The sequence below is a fragment of the Monodon monoceros genome, unplaced genomic scaffold, assembly GCF_005190385.1.
Source record: "Monodon monoceros isolate NGI ecotype Baffin Bay Population unplaced genomic scaffold, NGI_Narwhal_1 Super_Scaffold_8, whole genome shotgun sequence".
Lineage (NCBI taxonomy): Eukaryota > Metazoa > Chordata > Mammalia > Artiodactyla > Monodontidae > Monodon > Monodon monoceros.
This window is the reverse complement of record NW_021703785.1, coordinates 48,523,749-48,542,031: the sequence shown is the minus strand read 5'-3', so window position 1 is coordinate 48,542,031 and position 18,283 is coordinate 48,523,749.

Sequence of the window (18,283 nt, the reverse complement as noted above, 5' to 3'; positions counted from 1 at the left end):
TTTTTTCTAGAAGCTTTACAGTTTCAAATCTTACGTTTAAGTCTTTAATCCACACAAATGGCCAACCAACACATGAAAAAAAAAATGCTCAACAGTACTAGTCAACAGGAAAATGCAAATCAAAACTACAATGAGATGTGAATCAAGAATCTAACATCTAATGTTGTAACTTATGTGTGAAGGTAAGAAAGTAGTTTTCTCAGATACACTAGAAATCATATTATTCAATATTATTCTGAAATAGTCTATAAGATGTACAACATGGGAGTGAAAGAAAATACAATATTACCTGGTCAAGAATAAGGGAGTCATGGTTTTAATGGCATGTCAATGAATATTAAATCTATGTAAAATAAACACCCAATATATCATAATTTGTAGGTTGTATCTAAAGCAGTACTAAGGATGAAATTTACTGTTTTAAATGCCTATATTAAAGACAAAAGTTCTCCAATCAAAAAACTTGACTTAAGAAACTGTGAAGAAAGCAAATAAAACCCAAAATAATAATAAGAAAAAATAATAAGAATCAGTGCAGAAATCAATGAAATAAAAATCAGAAAGGCAACAGAAGGTCATGAGAATTCCCTTGAGAGTAATTCATTATCTTGAGTGTGATGGTAGTTTCACACAGGTATACCTATTTTAAAACTTCTTCAATTTTATATTTCAAATTCACACATTTCATTGTATGTCATTTATGTTTCAATAAAACTGTTAAAATTTTTATAAAAAGAGGTTGAAATAATTATTAAAGTTTATAAGATAAAATTATCAAGCAATGCAATCAACTTTTCTTGAACCGAAGACCATCAGTACCTAGATTAAGAGGATCCACTGAGAACCCAGCACAAGAGTGAAAAAGACCTACTCCAATATATATCATTGTGAAACTTCAGAAGGGGTTCATAGGGGATAGAAGACACCAGAATACATTCAGAGATAAAAAACAAACAAACAAACAAAAAAACTCAAACAACCAAACTAATAAAAACCATTTTTCTTTTACAGGATTAGAAAACACAGTGGCAGTTTGACTTTTCAAGAGCAACTCTGGATACTTGAAAACAATGTAGCCATATTTATAGAATTCTGAAGGAAATGATTTCTAATCACAAGTGTTATACCCAGAATTCAAAGATGATTAAGCTGCAGGTTTAAACAGAGGGAGAGGAGGAACTGTTTAGGTGAGGGTTTGAAATCTTCAGAACAAATACATTTTGCACATGGATTACAGAGGCTCTTCTGTATAGCAATCAGAGTTCATATTATGGTTCAGGCTCATTGAGTAGAGGTACCTGGCAGCCTAAAAACAAGAACAGGTGAGAGGAGAGGGAGAGAGAGAGAAGGGAAAATTCCTCCTGCTAAATGCTCAAGGGACATTCAAAATTCACTGGTCTATATCTCTACCTTATCGGTACAACAGGTGAGCAGTGGAATTTGGAGAAAAAAGCTTAGTGCTCTTTTCAAACATTGCAGTTGAAGACAGTAACATTGCTTAGGTAAAATTTGATGTATTATATTTGATGTCTTTGGCAGTATCTTATGTTTTCTTAACCTTCCTTGGAAGTTCAAATTATTCTATTTGCACTCCTAGAGTATTACTTGATATCTTTTGTAACTTGTCTAAAATGGCCAACTGTTGACTGGATATAATGTGATACAAATAGTTACTCCTAATCCTTGGCCCACGGTCCCTACCCCCTCCATCACCCTCTACCCACAAGTGACTATGAAATTTTTCACCAGTCACAAATCAATCAGAATGAACAATAAAAAATCATGTTTATTTTGTAGGTAAAAAATGCTCAAATTTCAACAATTTGATATTTCATTATAATATGTGTATAATAAATGTGAGTATTTGAATTAAATGTCATTCAGAAATTATATAAGTCCATAAAAACATAGAAAGAGACATAAATGAAAGGTACAGAATGTAATATTCTAATATTTAATATCTTTTCTCTAATAATGAATGTGGGTGTATTTCAAGGGTGCAACGGTGGTTTAAAATTAAAAATAAACTATAATGTACTTAATGAAGTGTCTAGGCAAAAAGTAAATAGAAATATAGTATATCAGAATAATATGATAAAAGATTTATTTAGACATCATGCAAAAGCCTTGTGCCAAGAATTTTGTTTGGTGTTAGGAGGCATATTAATAGATATATAAATATTAATATATTTCTACCTGTTTCATGTTATTTAGAACAAAATTAGAATTATTATCTAACATACTACTATCCCAGAACACATACAGAAATTGCTTGTGTAGGGACAAATCAATAAATATCTCAAATAAATAAATTGTGCAGATCCCAGTCTCTGAATAAAAATAAAACAAAAAAATTTATAAGAAATTATTAATTTAAATATCATTTAAAAATTGAGAACCTTTTATTGGAGAATATAATGTATTAAAGTTTGTGAGAGGCAACAAAACTGTTATTCAAAGAAATACACTTCCTTGAAAGTTGTTATTGATAAATTAGAAAAAAAAGGGAATATAAATAAAATAGACTTTCAGGGGTCACTTATTAAAAAATAACACAATTATAGGAAAGTATGAGTAAAAAATTAATAAGGTAAAGCAAATAGAATAAGCAATAATTAATTACAATTAATCAGTAACTTAATGAGCTAGTTCTTTGGAAAGAGCAATAAACCCCTCTAGCTGATATAATGAAAAATATATGAGAACCAACTTCTAACATTGAAAATGAAAATGATCATATAGCTACAGATACAGATAATTTAAACATTGTAAAACCATCACATTGGGAAACCCTGTGCTAACATATTGAAATAGGTAATTTCCTTAGAAAAATAAAATTACCCAAATTAATTCAAAAAGTAGAAAATGAGAATAGTCAATTAATCATAAAAAGCTTAGTAAAAGAAAATTAGCGTCATAAAACCCCTCTAAGTAGAATCTCCCCAATTTTTTTCATGGGAGAAAAATACAAAATTTTCAAGGAACAGGCAGAGTATATTCATAGAACAAAAACCATATAAAAATTTTGGAAATCCCTAATTAAGAAAACAAAGAAATCAACATTGCAATTGTAAGAAAACCTGAAAAAATGACTTGTACAAAACTAAATCCTTCAAACATATCTCATTTACAAATGATTTGGATTTGGATGTGAGCTTATCACAAGAGTTTATTATCATATAGATGGTAGAGTAGTTGCACATTAGGATGCCTATCAATGTAACTCATAAATTATTAAGTCTTAGAAGGCAAAATCATATGAGATGGGGTTTAATTAAATTCATTTTTCCTTTCTGATGACATTTAGCAAACTTAGGGGAGAAGAATACATCCTTAACACCTAGTGCAAAAAACTGAAGCTAATCAACACTAGATTTAAGATGAAATGTAAATGCGGCATTTCCAACTGAGATCTGTAGAAAATTACTTTTTGAAGATATAACATATATTCTACGGGAAAAAGAGAAAAGCATTCTGTGTTCAAATGCATGTGAGAAATGTCTCACATTTATTCTCAGAGGTGCTTTCATACATGTGCGTTTAAAAAGACCTAAGAAACCCTATAGTAAAATAACCTTTTTAATTTTAACTAAGCATTGCCACAGTAATTTTTTACAGTGTTATCAGTTATAGTCATCATGTTTCACATTAGCTCCTCAGACTTTAATTCATCTTGTAGCTGAAAGTTTGTACCCTTTTACCAACCTCTCCCTATTTCCTCGCCCCGCCAGACCATGACAACCACTTTACTACTTTCTGTTTTGACTTTTTTTCTGAAGATTCCTCATATAAATGATGCAAAAAGTCTCCTTTTGAGAAGCATGTATATTAAAATCTTGTAGAACACTGCAGGTGTTACCATTTTCAGAAACTGAAGACTCAAGTCATATCCACTGAAACCAGGGATAAGACAGGATCCTCATGTTGAGAAAAGGCGTTTAGCTTTTTTTTTTTCTTCCTATATGGAAATTTCAATTAAGAAGACAAGGAAGGAAGGAAGAGAGAGGGAGCTAGGGAAATAACCAAATGGCAAGTATTAGTAAAGAAGAAACATATTTTAAATGTTCTGAAATTTACAGGATTTCTTTAATCCTAACTGCATCAATTGAAAAGCTTTTAAACCAGGGAGTGTACTAAAATAGTCAGTCACAAAGTCAATATATAAAACTTAGTATCTCTTCTACATTCCCAGAAAAGATCATTGACAAATTATAGTTGGTAAAAAGCTCCCATTTCCAAGAAAAACAAAACATGTAATACAGCTAAGAATACATTTTACAGAATCTAAGTAGTGTTTATATGTAAAAAATAATTAAAACTATGAAACTGTTTTTAAAAGTATTTAAAATATACAAGTGTAACAAAATGCACTATGTAAAAAAAGTACAGAACTATATTCATTGTTATAAAAATGCATAAAGTCATTTGTCCTGGATGGCAATTTTAATGCTGTAAAGAAGCTAATTTTTCTCAAATAGATCTTTAAATTTGCAATTACTTCAATCAAAATAACCATTTTCTTTCTGGTATTCAAATAAATTGTCCAAAAAATGTGAAAAATTAATTCTAAACCTTATGCAGAAAAATTAAAATAGAATAGCTAACAAATCATGGAAAAGAGGTGAGTAAAGTAGTTTTTGTACTGCCAGATATTAAAATTCATTAAAAATTCATAATTATAAATATGCTGTAGTGATAAAAATAATAGCTATACATATAAGGGAAATAGGATAGAATATTAGAAAAATTTTCCAGGTGTGATAAGAGTGCAGTATAAGTATTGTGCAACACGTTTAAAAGTCAGTATTGTACCACCAGTGGTGAATGAGAGCAATGACCAATCCAGGGCAGCTAAGGTGTTGGGAGAAATCTTATTTTATAAGCTGCCAAAGCAGAATGTCAACTGGAATAAATTTTCTGGAGAAATGTTCATCAGTAGGTCTCAAAAATGTTCAATTTGTATATGCCCTTTGGACTCCGACTTTCTTCTCTATCTCCTTGAAGCAGTATAAAATTTTTATTTCTAGTAATTCTTTCAGAGATAACTACAAATTTCACAGAGATATACTCTTGAGGCTGTTAATCTCAGTGTGGTTGAGACTATATATATTTTTTTAAAAAGAAAAAGACAAAAAGGAAAGAATCTAAATGTCCAACAGTAAGGGTTTGGTTTAAATATAGTTATGTTTCAGATAGTTAATTAAAATGATGCTGTTATTAAGATTGAGGGGATAGATCTGTATGTGACATGAAAAATGGTTCACAACATGTAAGAAAATTTACAGTACACAAATATACATATATACCTTTTACACATGAACACACAAGCATAATATATATTTATATATGTATGCTGTGTGTGTGTGTGTGTGTGTGTGTGTGTGTATGTGTGTGTGTGTTTCTCTCTCTGTCCCTTTCTCTCTGTCTCTGTCTCTCTGTCTCTCTCTTGAGAGAGAGATGGGAATATTTGGTATGGATTTTTGGCCATTCACTCCTCCACTCAATTATTAAGTTCCATGGAATTTTAGAATTTGAACTTAACCCCTCTTTCTCAAGTCTCTTCATTTAATTAGGACTTTCTCCTGTCTTTCACAGGTGAAGGTCCTTGCTATGTTTAGAGCCCATTGCCTTGTTTCTGTCAAAGAAAGACGTCAGCTTCCTAATGAAAGCTTCTGTCTCACTGGGGTCATCGGATGGGAGTCTCTCTTCACTTTCTAATAAAAGGGTGACATTTTCCTCATTGGTTTTGCTCTGTTCTGCCATATGTACATGGCCTGGCACAGTAAGTTCCTAGATCCACGGCCGTTCATTTGGCAGAAGTTTATTTCCTTGATTTGTGCTTATGTTGGTTAGGTTGTAGGCTGTAAATTTCTATACTATTTTACTGGGTGAGATGAAGTCAATAGTAAACTTAACTAATTCATTCAATTGAACTAAATTTTGCTATAACAAATTGTAAGAGGTGCCCAGAGTATTGTGAATGTTATATCAAACCCAGGACCTTTGGTTCACTGTAGCCTCATGTGGTCTGTGTCACGAGACTTTCCTTGTACTGTAATGCTTTGGTGACAAGAAATCATATTTGCTGTGCATTGCCTTTGCTGCTGGAGCCTGACAGTACAGGCACAGCTTTCAAAGTTAAAACAAAAAATCTTATAAAGCAAACAATTAATAATAATAAATTACCCAATGTATTCCAAACATTAGAAATTAAAATGCGGAATGTTTTCAAATTATACTTATATCCAGTTCATTTACAAAAAATGATAAATAATATTACACGATTTCTGTAATTTGTCAAATGACAACTCAGGGAGTTTGCCAATTTACTGAATTATTATTTTTTATTTCTGTTTTGTGACAAAGTATAAGAAACTATGAGAAAAATATATTTTTGAGTGATTAAAGAAAAATAAATAATTTCCTTCCTTAAACTTGGTAAAATAATCATTATTTTACTGATGATAAGAAAAGTTTATTTTCCTGGACAAATTTTACACATACTGTCACTTCAGTGTCATAAACAGAATGCTTAAGGCCAGAAATATCCAAACATATATTTTTGGTCTGTTCCACAGTAAAAAAAATTAACTCTAACTCAAAAAGAAGAAAATCTGTGATTTTATGTGACAGGTAGTTCTGGGTTTTATTTTAAGGTAGATGTTCAACATTAAACCTGTGATTCCATTGAAAAATTATATTTGCTCATTTTCAAGCATTCATACAGCCTTTGTGACTTAAAGACAATGATGTTCCAGCTTGTAGAAAAATCTAATTACTGATATTACTTTTCTTCTGGTTTTCTCTCCCTCTCCTTTTCACAGCTTTGTCCATTTTATCTGCTCAGAAAAATAAGCCCGAGAGCCTACATACACAAAGAATAGATAAAATGTCACCTCCAGAGCTTTCATCAAAGGCAGACTCAAACTAAATATTCTAACAAAAGGTAAAGGAACAATGAACTAAAACAAAGTAACAAATATGTAATGAGCTGCAAAGAAATCGATTGATAATTGCACTTGAGATCTGTGAAAATTTTACTGTCCCTGATCCAACCAAGAGACTCTTGCTGCAGTATTTTGTGAACACAGCTCTCCTGTGGGATCGGGCTGCAGAGGACATTTTAATGGGAGGACGAGAGCAATAGGAAGAGGGGTATGATTCATGTTCAGCATCTCAAGTGGAGGAAGGAGTGCAAGCATTGAATAATGAAACAAAGACAAGATATTCTGCATGCCAGGAAGGTGACTGTTAGAGAGCTGTTAGAATTATTTAAAAAGGTTAGTCTATGAATAAACATGCTTCATCAAGGTCTCTTACACATGCAAAGAGGGATGCTAATGAATAATAAAAGAGTAATGGGGACTGGTGAAGAAATGAATTTAATCTTATCCAAAGCAGATACAAATTAATATTGGAGCAACATTTTTGTAATCACTTCTCAAGGCAAAAATTCAATTAATGTGACTATATCAATATTTCAAATCTTAGTCCCTTGAAAGTATACTTGTCTCTCTTCATATAAGCTTGCTCTCCTCTGCGAATGGCTGTAGCTCACCTTGTCAATACTTGGGGAGACTTCTAAATGGTATAGCTGGAGGATATTGAGACCAGTTTTATAAATCACAGGGCTATGATGCAGAATTTCCTTAGGGCACGTTTCGGTTAGGAAATTCACGTTAGAGAAGAGTAATTATTCTATAGAAAATAGATATGCAAGTCCGGAACAGTTTCACTCACTTCATGATTTTATTTCCTGCTTTATATACACAAACACATATATATTCACACACACACACACAGGAGGGAGAAAACTGTGATTTCTGGAGAATACACATTTTTAAGTACATGTTTACAGTCACGTAATAGTTGTGTATATATTATATAATATAAATATATGTTTACCCCTATATGTATTTAAATAACATCGTATCAAATGGATTAGCAGAGGAAACCACCACCAAAAGGAGAGTAGTTCTATCAGTGAGAAAACAATCATGTAAACCAAAGTTGAAAAAAATGTCTGCATCTGAGCTAAATTTTATGCTTTGTCACAGCCTGCTCTGAAAACAGGAAAAAGAAATTGAATATTTTCCTTGGAATTATTAATATATCTGATTTTTTTTCCACTAGAGATTTATTTTATCTTATATCTTTTTCTTTTGTTGGTAGTCACTCGATACATTTTATATAGTGAGTTATATAGTATATATAGTATCCTATTTGACATGCAATATAAATGCCTGTCATAGTTTGTTTAAGGTGTCAGAGACTTAGAAAAAGTTTATGAAACTAAATGGACTACTTAAATAAGTGTTTTACAGCTGGGCAGAATGTGTTGTTTATGTTGTAATACCCTGACAGGTTTATATAATGAGAAGTGCTAACGCCACCATACTATGATAGATTGGACTTATTTGAAGCATGGTGCTATAGACAAATATCCTTACATGCTGTTGTTTGCAAAACCAAATGACGATCCAAAGCAAGCCACCCTATTAAAATAACTGTCTGGAAAATCTCACTTCTGTAGTTTTAATAGACAGTGTATCATTCCCATAATGCAAGAAACATGAAATGGTTTCCATAGGCAATGAGTTCCCTAGAGGGGCTGGGATTTGTCTCATTATATAAAGCTTTTCCATCACCATTGCAATACCTCTTCTCATCTTTGCTTATCATCCGAGTGGAGAATTTTCTGTCAACAGCTTTAGCCTGGCTAAACCTGCATAACACAGAAGAGAAATATACTGGAGATAATATTACTTCTTTCTATTTATGTAGAAAATTATACCCAGTATTCCTGCCTGAAAAGGATTACTCTCTGATGTGGACAGCATTCTGCACTCTCATTAAGAAATGCAGTCTATGATTTTATTTTATTTTTTAAAGAAGTTGGATGTGGCAGGAAACACTATCTGAGATTTCATGCTGTGAAATTCACCAGGGGGAGAAAATCACCACTTGTGATTTCTCCTCAGATGCCTTTGGGAACTAACAGTCCAATACTGTACCAAGAGCTTCCCATGGCCAGCAATCCTACCACCTGCCTCAATAATTTTGATGGTAGGAAGAAGGTTAATATGATGGAATAAAATGAAGTTTGTCAAGTAATATTAAAGTTCAGTTCCTAACTGACAAGCCCAAGGATTTTCTGAGAAAGGATGTTACTGTGCTCTGTGATTCTCCTTGACTTTCTGCTGTTTCTCTTTGCTTTAGTTTACACAGGTTCTTTGGGCAGCCATTATCTCACAGCAGAGGGACTTCTTGTCCTCCCATGCTCCTTTATATCCTCGTCACCATCATTCTCATCATGCTTATCCTCTTCCTCTTCCTCCTTCTCGTCATCAACCATTGGGTACTGGGCTTCCCTGGTGGGGCAGTGGTTGAGAGTCGGCCTGCCGATGCAGGGGACACAGGTTCGTGCCCCGGTCCGGGAGGATCCTGCATGCCACGGAGCGGCTGGGCCTGTGAGCCATGGCCGCTGAGCCTGCGCGTCCGGAGCCTGTGCTCCACAACAGGAGGGCCACAACAGTGAGAGGCTCGCGTACTGTAAAAACAGAAAAAAAAAAATTATTGGGTACTTATAATATATCAATCAATATAATTTCATCATCAAAAAAACCACTTCTGTGTATTTTTATGTTCATTGCACATTCAAAAATGTGACTTAGGATATAATTAACTTCTTCAAAGTCACAAGCTAATAAATGGAAGAAATAAGATCCAAAACCATGTTTGAATCTAAAGACAAGGCTTTTAACCACTCTGCAATACTGCTTCAACAATGATGTTCCAATACTTTTGTTCTTCAGACATATTTCTTCTATGAATTTAATCCAAATATCAAGTGCTATTGTTAAGTTGCCAGATTAGGGTAAAGTCCCTTGAGAGGCAAAGCTACTCCTTAACAGCCCACCTCCTAGACATCAGGCTTATGGAAAAACACGCTGTGATTTAACAGGCAGTAAAAAGAACAAATTTGCATGCATGGGTTTGTTCTTTGACAAGCGATCAAGTGGTTTAATTTTATTTGACACTGATTTCCAAATGGTTATTCTGGACATATCTTTAAAGACAGGTATAGCAATGAAGTGAAGCTTGGTTTGTTTTCTTTGTTCATTTTAATAATTTCTCACATAGCAATGTAATTTTCCTTGTATTTACAAAAAAGAATTTAAAATTTAAGTGGTGATGGAAAAGGTGAAAACATGTGTTGTCCGTTCTTGCTTTTAATTAAAGAACTGGATTAATCAGAGTGATGCAAGATAAAGGGACAAAATAAAAATGATCAAAGAACTTAACTCCCCAGTAAAGAGGGGAATTACTGAGGAAACCATCAGCAGCTAACCAAATCTGTAGCAAACACTGTCATAGGTAAAGGTTGGCAGAAGGTATTCCTATGGCTTGCAGATACATTTCATCAAATAAATAAAGCACTCTCTTCAATGTACTTTGAATCACTCCATGTTACCTTTTATGGAGTATCTTCTAGATCCCATTCTATGGATAAAATAAAATAAATAGGTGTAAGATCAACATTGAAAATCAAAGCTATCTAACCTAACAGTAGAAGCCAGCAGATGACTATTCTGTTATTTCCATGGATATTTTTAGATCTGTGGTTTTCCAGCATCCATCTTCTTTGGAGGAATTATCTCTTCCTCATTTCATGCCATGATAGTTGGACTGTAATGTAATTCATATATTGGCTCTCACCATGCAGTTGAAAATGTTCCTGGCAGTTCCTTTAACAAGTCCTTTCTTTTACAGCCCCAGTATTGCAAAAGAATGTATAATCAGACCCTCTCTCTTGGAACACTGAATCTTGAGTGAATAATGCAAAGATGGAAAAAGTGACTGAGTTATATTCTAATTGTGGTACCCCGGTGACTGGGGCGGGGGCAGTTTCTGCTCTAACAATTTCTAGAACTTCCAGGACTCCCCCAAACTTAGTTTGCTAATGTTACGTCTGTATTAGTAAGATCCCTTGTAGCGTTCAAATTAATTATTTACTTATTTAAATAGGGTCACTTTCTATTGCTTGCATCCAGAACAGTAAGTTCAAAAAGCCAAATATAAATAGCCAACTTTAATTGGTAAGCTGAATTCATGTGTCCTTAAAGACAATTCCGTGCCAAACCATCATATACTGTTAAGGTAAAGAAAGGCTAATTTGATGATCATCTTTGTTAAAGGTAATTTACTTTCCTTGTCTATTCAGCCAGCAAGTCTAATGGTCTGCCCTTCCAAAATGAATCTCATACCTGGATGTTTCCATCAAGACTTCTAAAAACCTTGTCCAGGTCACCATTTTCTCTCTTTGTTTAGCAGATGCCATATCATTTTATTTGCTCTTCATTTTTTGCTCTACTCCAAACTAACATCCACTTAACACATAAGGAAACATTTTAAAAATATAAATTCAATCATTTCACTTCCTCCTTAAACTTCTTTGATAGCTTTCACTTCCTCTTTAAACTTCTTAGATAGCTGACAATTATACTTCAGATAAAATCCAAACAACCATGCTTTGTAAGGCCCTGGATAATCTAGCCCATGGCTCACTGTTAAACTTTATCTCATGTCACTGTTTCACAAGCCACTTATACTTCCTTTCAGGTCTTATCAATTTCAAAACGGAGTCCCACCTTGAGCTTTCAGCTCTCACCTTAAATGCTACCTCCTCAGAAAATTCTTCCCTAACAATCTCTTTTCACTTACTTGCCCTTGTTTGTTTGCTTCATGGTTTTATTATATTTTAAGTATATACTATTTGTTTTTCACATGTTTATTATTTGTGTATTCACTGGAATGTAAAATCCTTGAGGGCAAAATGATTCACAGATGCATCCCCAGTGGGTCAGTGCAATAGAGGCCGCGGTGGCCTCTCACATAGTTTGTGAAGAAGTAAATGCATGTTTTCTACGTAGATCAGCACTGAATTGCTTTTCTTATAAGAACACAGCTTATTATCCTCTTTTCCTTAAAATGAAAGAGTTTTTGTTTTAATTCCACATTTCACGTTTTAGTGCTTGAAAATTTCATACAAACCTTTACGTAAGCTTGTCTTTTATAGGATATAAAATGAATAGTATTTTGAAGTGTTAATGCTTATTTCCTTTGGTTTGTATAACAGTAATGAGATTAAAATGAATATAGCATAGGTGGGAAATCTACTAAAATTTCACCTGAGAATAAGCTTATAAAATACTCCTTGTGTCAGGGGAAACCTAACAAATCTTTTCTCTACCTGTGAAGCGTTTTTGTGTTATAGAAAACATGAGATTCCAAGATCTCCTGTAGACAGCAGAATGCTACATTTGAATTACTGTATGCTGTGTCAGACAAATTCCTGTTTTTTCTCTGAACAATACACTCAAAGAAACTCTCACTGAAATGGTTATAGAATTAGAAGGAAAGAGAGCTCAACACTTTTGAGAGAAAAAATTCTAATTCTTCCACTTTGGAGCATTTATGATAGTGATTAGAACTCTGCAAGACAGATCATTTCCATGGAAATGTCAACAGGTTTCATATGAAAAATAGTATAAGGAGTGCTATGCTCCTTTTCTTTCACATTCCAGCAATACTCATCCACCCAATGAAGAATGAATAGAAGTTAGAAGGGAACATGTGCAGAACTGAGATAGCAAGATGCTCTAAGAATACAAATAAAAATTGAGAAAAAAACCCTAACCCTGACAAATAAAATGTGCACTCTGATTTCCACCTGAGATATAATTTTCACATTTAACTTGTAACAAAATGTGAAATATGATACTAGATACCATTTGTTGGATCTAGTCTGGGCAAGGAGATTAACAGGAGAAAGTCTATTAGTCTTTGCTTTCTCTTTGCTAGAAAAACATGGTGATGATATTATTTCTATGAGGCAAACATGTAACATTTCATTACTGGAAAGGGAAGAAGAGAACACTGATAAGCTCTTTTTTTGTTTGTTTTTTCTGATTATAGCGTTTGATCTAAAACATCACTAATTTTAGATTAAAATGATCTAGTTTAAAAAGATATTACGGGTTTCCCTGGTGGCGCAGTGGTTGAGACTCCACCTGCCAATGCAGGGGACACGTGTTCATGCCCTGGTCCGGGAACATCCCACATGCCACGGAGCGGCTGCGCCCGTGAGCCATGGCCGCTGAGCCTGCGCGTCCGGAGCCTGTGCTCCGCAACGGGAGAGGCCACAACAGTGAGGCCCGTGTACCGCAAAAAAAAAAAGATAATAATGTTACAAATGATTAACTTTTCACATGGATGAGACCAATGTTCTAAATCCAATTTAATAAGAATTTTAAAAATATTTGTTATTTAAAAAACACTAGGCAGTGGAGTTTTTCAAAGGTGTACAGACTTTTCTCAAGTAACTTTCAATTTACCAGGATATATAAGACCTGCACAAATTAAGTGAGAAATCCAGGCTTCTCAAATCTTAATGAAGGTAATCTCTTGGAGGTCATCGTAAAATGCAAATTCTGTTTTAGTAGATTTAGTGTGGAACCTAGAATCTGCATTTCTAACAAGCTCCAGAGTAATACTGATTTAGCTGTTTTATGGACAAAACTGAGCAGTGAAGTTATAAAGGATAGTTGTCTGAAGTGGATCTCAAAGAGTAAGCTTTCCCTTGACTAGAAAATTGCACTTATAATGCATATCTGTGGGATGTTGACTGGAGATATTCTAGAAACAAGGAAACCGTGTAAGTAAAGGAATACCAGTAGGAAATTGTCCTTCGATTTTGGATGGAAATTGATAACTATTATGCCTTTTTTGCAGTGAAGGATACTGGTCACCTGCTATGTGCCAGGTCATATACAAGGTTTTACTATATATAGCTGGTATTTCAAGATTTACCACTGGTTAGTGCAAATGTTTATTTTTGAAAGTAAAAAATCAAAAACACCATCTTCTGAGAAAATTGAAACTTTTTCCATGTTTCTTCTTTCCTAGTATACCTGAGAATCTCCAGAGATGCTTTCATATGTAACTACTAGATCATTTTGTGAAGTCTTATTGCAAATGTAATTACCACCATCCTGCTCTTCTGCTCTGTAAGCTCCTGCCTGGTTTCTTCTGGCCAGAAGTGAAGTATTCCATACTTCTTATGCACAGTCATTCAAAAGGTGTTCCACAGCAGAGAGATTAGTATCCTGATCCTGTGAAACTTTCTTTCTCAGAGTAAACAGAATCTGGGAGTGAGAAAAGGACCCAGGTGGGTCTTGGGTTAGAGTGGTCAGGTGCATCCCTTACATGTCAACTGTAATCATTCTAGGTCCTGCTGCTCTGCCTGGCCTTTTCTTCTAGACCTCTCTCCCATATTATTTCCATATTATTTTCTTTTTGATGGGTTCCTGTAACAGAGAAGAACAAACCTGACTCCATATTGGATCTATTCCTTTAGCTCTAACCCTTGTGCTCTGTTGCCTGTGCTTAGTCATGCTGGCTCTGTGCGTTTGTCTAGTCAGACTGTTAAAAAAAAAACATTACCTATAGCCTGAAATATACAGAATAGTCCATTCCCAAGGCTCTGATCTTTAAATGTATAACACTTTTCCATTCATATAGAGATAAAGTGCTGCAGTAACAATTGTCTTGTTGGAAGTTTATAGGAATATTGTGACCATATCTACATGAACAGCTGCAAGAACAAAAGATTCCAACACAAACAAGTTTGCAACTACCAGTCACACTCCCTCCCTCCCCTTTTAGTATAAAAGAAGCCTGAATTCTAACTCAGGTAAGATGGTTCTTTGGAACATTTGTCCACCATCTTCTCGGTCTGCTGGCTTTCTGAATAAAGTCACTATTTCTTGCCCCAACAACTGATCTTTTGATTTATTGGTCCGCCTTTCAGTGAGCAGTATGAGCTTGGACTCAGTAACACTCCTTATTCTTTCTCTTCATCTGATTTCCTTCAATTGCTCTTTGTTTATGGATAAGTCTATTAAAAAGGAGAAGTTCACATTCTTTTATACTGTGCTCCTATAACCTGTGTAAATTAAAGCTGTGGCTGGGTAACGTTTTAGCAAAATTACACAATCTGTGACATTTTTATAAACACTAGAACTTTGTATTACATTCAGGTGGTTGGTCTATTTGGAGGACTAAGGGGACTTCTAAGAAGTAGTCATTGTGTATACCACCCACTGGTCTATCTAAGTCTCAGGTCTGGCTCAAACATACAACCAGTCAATTGTGCACTATCATTTAATCCTAACAACCACCTTATATTATAAGTTAGATACTATCTCCATTTCAAGCAATATTTTAAGCATGGAAAGCAATTAAATCTCAAGAAAATTAAATAACTTTCACAAAATCAGATAGCTAGTATGGTGTTAAGCCAAAAGTGTTCACCTACTTGGATTTGGAAGATAACTGTGATCTCAGTGAAATAATAACTAGCATTTCTAAAGTACTGGCTATATGCTCGTCAGTGTTCTAAACCCTTGACATGTGCTAACTAATTTATTCCTTACCACAAACAAAGAAGGTAGGAGTTTTAGAGTTGAGGCCATTAAAGTACAGAGATTTGTTCCAAGGTCACACAGTAAGTAAATAAAACAGCTAGGATTTAAACTCAGGCATCATGGGACTAAAGGCACATCCTTGACCACTAATATGTGAAAGATGTAGTAGAGTACACTGAAACTAAAGATAAGAGATTAGGGTAATAGATTGTTATTGAAATGTAACCTAACCCAATGCATTGGATGACGGCAACTATGTGTAGCATGGTATGAATCAGCTGATTGCAGGTACCTTTCCACAGTGCAAATCTTTGTCAAGAGGTGGAGAGGAGGTCCATTGAACTAAGTGTACAGAAATCATGGAAACAAAGAAAGAAAATGAAGCAAGATTAGGTTGAGAGAAACATGGGGAAGGATGTGAATTGCCAAAGCTCAAGAGAGTATCTCAAACAGAGAATTCCTCTGAGTGTAGAAGATTGTATGGAGAGTATAAATCTTGGGTGGTAGTGTGCAGCCAAGGTTAATCCACTCCAGCTAGAGTGTAGACCCACTAAAGTTTCAGGTCCTGCCTCATGGAATTTCCTTCTTGATATTTAAAAAATAAAATCTGTATATATTGAAGACATATAACATAATGATTTGATATACATTACTGCAGTCAAGTTAATAAACATATCCATGTCTTCACATAGTTACCATTTGGGTGTATGTGTGGTAAGAGCACCTGAAATCTATTCTCTTAGCAAATTTACAGTATCCAATGGATGAGAGACTAACAGTCTGATTTCAAAATCTTCCATGACATGAAATAGGCCAAATGAGAGGAAGTCAAGGTGTGTACTATTATAAACTATGTGGAAATACCATCAGAGTTATTCTATCTGGTTTGGTGCTATACCTGATTATTTCACTGACTGTTTGTGCCAGTTAGTAAAGTACATCAGATTTAACCCTCTGTTCAATAATCTGTGATGCTGGGGCTGGAACTGCCAACCACATTTCTGTTTTCCCACTTTGGATCCCTTTTGTGCTCAGCCAGTGAGGGACCCTAGAGGGAAAATAGAAGACTGGAGGGGGAAGAAGAAACTTGTTCCTTCCTCCTGTCAGGATTATTCTAGCAATGTGTCTTCACTTGGTAGTTGCAGTTCATTCTAGTTAGTAGTAGTTGAATCCAGTTTGAAGTTTTGTCAAACATTTGTAGGACCAGTCTCATTGTCCCCCTGCCTTGGAGATACCAGCACAAGCCAACAATTCTGACTAATGGCTCTATGGGGTCCTTCTTCTTAGAGACATCAGTACAGGCTTAACGGCATCATCTGTTTAGCAGTCTGTGTTTCAGCTTTGCAGGATCCTTCCTTGTAGCTTCTAAATTTCAATAATATCAGCCCCTTCTCTGCATCAGGAGTGGAAACTGCCCCACAATTACTACCTCTGTGATAGTTTTTGGCTCTTCAGTTCTTCATTACCTAATTAGAAATATATATATAAATATATATATATATATATATATTATACTGGGTTTAAAAAATGACGTAGTTTCTGTCTCTAAATAAATTCAGACTGATATACCACATTTATGTCCTTGAAAAGTTTCTGAGACTTAATTACTTCATTACTAAAAAGAAAGGTTTTTGCTGGATGAAAACCTTTTAGCTGTAAGTTCTATGACTGCTTGTATGGCCTTTAGAGTTTCTTTCTTAAAATACGTGTTCACTGCCAAATTGGGTAAAAGAAAATACCTGGAAGTTTTACTTTGTTTTTCACTTACTATTGGCCTTAAAAGGATTATCAGTCTAGCTAGTAGTCCCATCAAATACCCTAAACATCTTGGCTCATGAGGATAAAACAAAGTCACAGTAGATTTCACTGAAATTCAGAGGAACAAATGCTAGATGCATACAGTGTTGGTACAGAGACTGGGATGCTAACTGGGGAAGGAAACCACAAGTAAGGACCCAAGACATAATAACTAGAGCATAAGAAATTAATTGTTACTAATATTGTTATTATTTATTGAACACAGACTTGATACCTAACACATGGTTAATCCCTTTATGTATGTTTAATCCATCCAACAGCCCTATGTAGTTGTGGTGGTGTTTTTATTAACCTCTATTACCAATGAGGAAACCAAGGCTCAAAGAAGTTATGTAGACTACCCATCCTCTGTAATAAGTAAGGGGTGGGGCTGGATTCCAATGCTAACCCATGATGTTGCAAAGCCCCCTATTTTAATCTTTATACTTAATTTCCTGTGGTAAAAGGCTGGACCAAGGAGGGAGTGGGGCCATTAACAGGGCCAAAAGACGGATTATAAGAGAAAGATACTACTAAAAACAAATGTTATATACATCAACTTCTGGTTCTCAATATATCTTTAGTGCCACTTTTGCATTTGAATTAGTTATATGACCTTTAACCAATTTCTGGTTTATCTTTTTTTTATATATATATATTCTCAGGTACAAATTTTCTATCAATAATCGTATCTAAGCCATAGAAACAATTGCCCAGAAACACTGCCAAAGTAGGTCCAGAACCTAAAATACATACAGTTGTATGAATTTCTTTATTTTATGTTTAAATCCTACAGGTTAATAATTTACATCTACATGTGAATTTGCTGACACTCTGTTAAATTTTGATTCATGTATATTAACATCCTTTGTAGCTACTGCAAACAAAGCTGAATTTGTTGGGAAACTCAAAAAAGAGACTGATTCAGACAAAAATTTTACCCTTTAGTCTTAGATAATGATTAATGGACAGAAACCAGTGCTTCTAATTAACAGGCA